The sequence below is a fragment of the Bison bison genome, unplaced genomic scaffold (genome assembly GCF_000754665.1).
Source record: "Bison bison bison isolate TAMUID 2011002044 unplaced genomic scaffold, Bison_UMD1.0 scf7180017864160, whole genome shotgun sequence".
Classification (NCBI taxonomy): domain Eukaryota; kingdom Metazoa; phylum Chordata; class Mammalia; order Artiodactyla; family Bovidae; genus Bison; species Bison bison.
The window spans coordinates 2,057,667-2,064,331 of NW_011494732.1; the positions used below are offsets into that span (position 1 = coordinate 2,057,667).

Here is a 6,665-nt window from a genome sequence, read left to right on the forward strand (position 1 = left end):
ACTTCCCCAGGACCCAGGACAGAGCCAGGACATACCCTGAACTCAAGAAATATTGTTGAATAATTTCTGATTGATACCTTTGAGGAAGTAGTGTTTGATCACAGGGATGGTGAAAGATTAACAGTGAAGATGGGAAAGAAAAAAAGAAAGAAAGACAGGATGGCAGTCTTTGTGGAAGGAAGAACAAGACAGGAAGATGGTATGGCCCCCAAACAGGAAGAGCGATTGTTACTCCCGGGCACTCCCCATAATAACCAGAGAGAAGAAACAGATGACTCTAGCTCCAAGGTCATTGACATTGACCTGCGGCGGCTTCAGCCATGATACTGGTGTCACCCTCTTCACCTCTAAGGCTTTTTGGTTTTGTTTTCTCCGTCTGATAGTCATGACTCATCAGGACCTAAACTTTGCATTTTTCCATAGGAAGTAATTCAATTCAAACTCAGGCATGACTTCGGGATGCAACATAGCACTTATATGGTGTTATTTATCAATCTGCGTTTTAGAGCCTCTCCTGGCCGCCTGCGATCAGCAGCTCAAGCTATGGCATGGCTTATGATTCATTACAGATCCAGCCAGTTTCTGGGAAGGAGAGATACTCATAACTTTTACATATGATTCACTGTGTTCAACCACCTTTCTCAGGTTGAGACCATCCAGGTAACTAAAGGAACTTTGTATCCAATAGCTAGACCCACTACAATGTTCTGGACTCCCCTTAAAACTCTCTGATGGCCTTTTACAAAGATTGAGCCTCAAATGGAAAACTGCCAAAATTGTGTTGTTTCAAATACTTGGAACCTTGGAACGCCAATGCCCTTAATTTATGTTTGAAACAGCTCTGCTCCCTAACCACCGGCAGGCAGCCTCCAAACGGTTATAGAGTCAACAGTGCCCCCTGGTGGCGACAGCTGGTATATTCTGATGGCAGAGAGAAAGAAAAGCTCAGATTGCTGGGCCTCAGCTAAAGGGGCAGGCAGACACGCATGCTAACATGCTTATGCAACATTTCACACTAATGAGTGTCTTTTCTCTCAAGAGGCAATATTGGTCATTATAGGCCCCTTTGCCCCTGACTTGTGAGCACAAGTTCAAATAAGTCCAGGGGGTGGCCCATCTCCTATAGGATTTCAGTCAATAGCGTTTCCCATTTGAACCAGTTGCCTTAATGGAGCCCAGGAGACTGACATTGGATCCCTATGGAGGATTGGAGAGATTAAAGCTCAGGATGGTTGGAGTTAGGAACAAGGCTGGTGAGAAGATAATACATGTATACAGAAATCCTAAATTTGGGGCATTATAGTTACTGATGGAACCCAAATGCCACTATTCATTGAGGTCCAGTCAGGGAAGCAGATCCACTACGAATAGGGAATTTATTTCAGGAATGAGGCCTTCTATCATTTGTGAGAGAAGCTGGAGATATAACCGTCCAGAAGGGGGAGTTGGAGCACAAGTAAAAACCACTGACCAGCTTTCCCGGAAGCACTAAATTTACTAGACACATGATTCAGAACAGGCTGTGCTTTCAGCTCCTTCAAGATGTACTTACTGGAACTTGCAGAAGAATCTGGAGAGGCAGGTGTGCCCACACTCCAGGGTAGGATGTTCAGAGATTATGTGAAGGAGTTCAGCTTCTTTCATGGCCAACGGAACACCTATGGGATAGATCTGCACTTGGGTAACAATGGTATTCTGCATAAAATACAGAACAAAAAGAGAAGCGTAAATGCATGAAAAAAACCATTTCCCTGAAGATGCTAAAGTATGAATGGAGGCAGGCAGATTCCAGAAGGAGGTTGAGATTCGGAAGGAGGAAAAGGTATGGAAGACGTTTCCTGTTTTTGCGGTTTTTCCCCTAAGAAGAGGTCACAGTTGCTGCTGCTTGTGACACCTCTTACTCCTGTTGATACCCACTCTTTCTGGGCTGAAGGACTGGAGGCCAGAGTTTGAGGCCAGAGTTTGAAACCGTCACAGGGGAAAGTAGAAGGGGAAATCCAAAAAAAGGAGAGTCAGAAAGGAAGATCCCCAAATTCCATGTATAAACAGCCCATGTGGTTGAGGGATCCATGAGCACATGGAGAATAAAGTAACTGTACTGACTTGAGCTGCAGACCAAGACACTTGTGTTTTTGGTTTTTTTAAAATACAACCAAAATAAAATAGTTAATGCTTTTCTGAGGAATATAACAGAACCCAGAGTCCACACAGCATAACATTTACAGTGTATGGCGAAGCATCCAAAATAATTTGAAGGTCAAAAGCCAAGAAAGTGTGAAAGCAGAGCCTACAACCCCTCCTTTGGCCATTTCAGCGACTTTCTTGGTGCTCATTTCTGCATTAGGCAACTGCTTAAAATACCTGCAGTGGTTTCTTTCTCTCTTTTTAAAAAAGATGTATTTATTTTATTTTTGGCTGTGGTGAGTCTTAGTTGTTGCACCTGGGCTTTCTCTAGTTGCAGTGAAAGGGGACAAGCAGGGGCTGTCGTGGTGCACGGGCTTCTCGCTGTGGTGGCTTCTCTTTTGTGGAGCACAGGCTCTAGAAGCTCGGGCTTCAGAAGTTGTGGCTTGTGGGCCTAGTGGTTGCAGCTCATGGGCTCTCGAGCGCAGGCCCAGTGGTTGTAGCCCCCAGGCTTCATTTCTCCACGGTTTGTGGGATCTTCCTGGAGCAGGGATCGAACCCATGTACCCTGCGGTGGCAAGAGGATTCTTATGCACTGGACCACCAAGGAGACCCTGCCATGGTTTCTGTTTCCTGCCCTGCTTCTTGGCTGAAACAAGCAGTAAGAGTCGTGGTGACATAGCGCAAGGGGAAACTAGTAAGTATCTTGCATTCCTGCAACCAAGAGAGAGTGATCACAGGATCAAGAGGAAAAACTAAGAGGTAAATATGTTCAGACAGAGGGATAATATGTGTATCTTCAAATGCTTATGGAGAAAAATGAACTTTAATTAAAGTCCTGCCTTTCCCACCTCTTTGTTGTATACTAAATCTTCCTTTTTCTTTTTCTTACCCCTCCTTCTTCTCATCTTGACCAAAAGTGAATATCAGGCATTTTCTTAGGAGATCCATATTTCATAATCAGCAAGTTAGGGGGGAAAATCCCTGCTTTTATGGAACTCTTAACCTCTCAGCCTCATTTTAAAATATTACTAAACTTTGGGATAATTATACTCACCTTTTGGGTTGTTCTGGTTAATCACAACTCTTTCAGATGCCCTTAAACCGAAGGAAAAATGTATTTGCTCCCACGAATGGGAAGTTCAGGGATGCAAGAGTCTTCAGGTATGGCTGAATCAAGTCCGTGAAAGAATCCTGTGCCTGATGTATCTCTTTTTCTTTCTCTATCGACTTTGTTTCTTTTAAAGTATTAGCTTCATTTTCTCCTACAAATTAGTTTCCCAGAGCTTCAATTTGCTCATCTGTAACATGGAATATCAATACTGCTGTCTTCAGAGAGTGGTGCTCAGATTTCATATGTTGTGTGATTCAAGAAGTACAGTGACCAGCACATAGTAAGGGGTCAAAAATCATAGTTACTATCATTATTATAATTATATTCCAATATGGGTATGGGCGTTAAGGCAAAACACATGTCTGTTGCATCAGTAATAAATATTCACTGGGCCCTTCTAGGCAATCCAGTGGACCTTAGAAGCTGCTAAGAAGGGGCTTCCCTCATGATCCAGTGGCTAAGACTGAGCTCCCACTGGAGGGGGCCTGAGTCAGCTACCTCATTGGGGAACTAGATCCCACATGATACAACTAAGAATTTTCACGCCACAACTAAAGATCCCACGTGCTGCAATGAAGACCAAAGATCTCGCATTAAAAGATCAGGTAGAGCCAAATAAACAAATAAAAATAAAATATTTTAAAAATAGCCTTCCTCTTTTAAAAAAGAAGGATCTTAAAAAAAAAAAAGAAGCTGCTAGGAATACAATGGGAGAGGACAGAGTATTAATTTAATCTTGAGCATGAGAATGTCACTGGTATGAATGTCCCAGAGAAGTTAGGGGTGACTAATATCAACTGTTCCCATGACGCCTGAATGGCCAACCGAGAGATGCTCCAGGGAATCTGCCTGTGGGCACAGAAACTGGTCTGAGAGACAATCAGCACTAAAATTGGCAGAAAGAAATGAGATTGCCAAAGAGCTTCTCTGGGGGCTGGGGGAGGGGAGGCTGACGATGGAGCCAGAGGCTCCAAGGAGTGCAGAGGCTCCTTGGCTTATCCCTGCCCCATCAGAATGGTGCCCTCTGTGCCCTTGAGCCATGGGGCTCAAAATAATGGGACCACAGAGCTGGAGCATACCTGCCTTTGTGAAGGGGAAGCCTGGCTCTGGAGTAATTTGCTATCGTAGGGTGCCTCTTCTCCAGCAAATGGAACCCGCCTCCTCTGAAAATTGGACCTCCCTCCTGCCCTCAGAAACCTGGGCCTCTCTTTTCAGCCCTCTATCCTTGCTTGCCTTCTCTTCCTAATACTCCTAAACAAAAATCATAAGAACTAGTATGTGTTAGCACTTACAATATGCCAGGTTCTGGTTTAAGCAACTTTTCCTGGATGAGTCCATTGGGTCTTCCTGAGTCACCTGATTCCTCATGCAGTACTCCCCCTAGAGTCCCTTTAAACTTCAGAAGGAGGCTAATTCTTTACTGAACAGGAGGCAAGATCTATATTAGTCTCCCCATTTTGCAGATGAGTAAACTGATGCACAGTGAGATGAACCATGAGTTAGTTGCTGAGTAGGGGATTAACTCCAGATCATCTAAGTTCTGATTTGGTACTCTTTCCAATGCACCTGAGGTCTCCCCATTCTTTCAGTTCCATGGAACAAAGGCATGTGGTGCCAGCTGGGCATTTTTTTTTTTAATTTTTTGCTGCAAGAACAGAAACCTAACCTAAACTATTTGGAACTGTATGGGTTCTTACTACTGAATATTCAAGAGGTTGGCTACCCCTCAGCCTGGCTGGATCCTGGGGCTCAAACAAAGATACAAAGAGGTAGACTTTCCTTTCACCTCCGTTCACCTTTCTTGTCTTCTCAGCTGGCTTTACTCTCTAGTGGGGTGGCCCTAGATGATGGGCCATGAGGATTCCAGATAGGCATCCTACCAGCTTACCTGTCTCAGGAGACAAAACTCTGTTGCCCAGCAACTGGATCACAAGTCTCCTCTTCCGACATCTGAGATTCCCATTGAAGTAATCAACAGTAGATGACGGATTAGAATTATCTAAGTGGGGTTCCAGTTTGCTCCGCAAATCAAATGCTATTGAATGTGATAAACTTATGGATTTCACACCTCGCAACGAAATGGTTTATTTAGGCCTTACTGCAGAGAAGGGAATAGCCAGTGGTGGCTACAGATTAATGGAACTTCTTAACATTATGTGAAGGAAGAGAAACTGGGAGTTTTCAAGAAAAGAAAATGCCAATTTCACTGCTTGCACCAGCCAGAGGCAGCCTGAAGGAGACGGAAGCAGGGGAGTGAGGGCCACCCCAAACGCTTGGCTTCTGTCTCTCCCATCACCTTCTTCCCTGGGCTCACAGGGTCCCAGGATCAGCCCCACCTTGCTGAAGATTTACCGGGGGAAATACCCACTCCCCGAGAATTTCATTAGGAGTAAAAGAGAAACAGCGTCTTCTTGCTCCTGAAATTGTTCACGTAGATTACAAATGTGCATGTGAAGTAACTCACAGGGCAAGTGCATTCACTCGGATCAGATCCTCCAGGCACCCCAGTCCACACTGGGCAACCCCTCTTCCCCGAGACTTTCCATTGCTTGCAGGCGTGCAGATGTCATAGCAAAGGGCACAGAGCAAAATACAGTGCTCCCGAAGACGTGGGGCATGTTGTGAAGACTTTTCATTTTTTTTTTTTTTCCTACAGCTCTAAGTGTTTGCTTGTCATTAGCAGCAGCAGCAGCAGAGCAGCAGCATAAGCCATTCAGCCTTTGTATGGGTAACAATGTATTGTCTTTAAAGGGTGGGGCCTTTCCAGACCTCACATCCTCTTGCAAAGGATCTCCTTCATCCCTCTCCAGAAGAGAAGAGCAAACACAGGAAGAAGCACCTGGTGCAGAGCCCCAGTTCCTATTTCATGGATGTGAAATACCCAGGATGCTATTAGTCACCACTGTCTTTAGCCACGCAGAAACAGTAGTTTTGTGTGTTGGCTGCTGTGCTGTTCTCTGCCAGTCTACAGGAGGAAGAGCAAAGCTTACAGAAGAACGTTCCTTCAGACGAAGCAGCACTAAAAGTACCCTGTGTCAAGATGAATAGGAAACCATCCCAATAAACGTGTTGGATTTTTTAAAAAGGGTGGGGAATTTCCTGGCCTTTGGAAATATGGGTTATTTCTTCTCTCGGATGCAGGTAGGTCCTTCTAGCTTTCTCAATATGCTTGTTTTATATATTTTATTTGAGTTTGGCTGAAGACTCTCTGTGTTTGGCTTTTTTTCTTTATAAGCCATCTTTATCCAATCCTGGGATCTCTTGTCACTAATAGGTGTTCTGTGAGAAGCCTTTAGGGCGGGTGGAGGTTAGGGTTATGTCTCCTGATTCAAGTGATCCATTCCAAACCCTTCATCATTCCCTTCCTACCTGATGCATCATAATTCTGTTGCTCTTTTGCGTGACGATCCCAGATGACTCTTCTTTCTAT

The 6,665-nt window shown here is 44.5% G+C and overlaps 1 pseudogene; it reads left to right on the forward strand.

The window, feature by feature from the left end:
* Positions 1 to 6,283, forward strand: part of LOC104989660 — a 14,044-nt pseudogene extending 7,761 nt beyond the window's left edge.
* Positions 6,284 to 6,665: the final 382 nt, after the last annotated feature.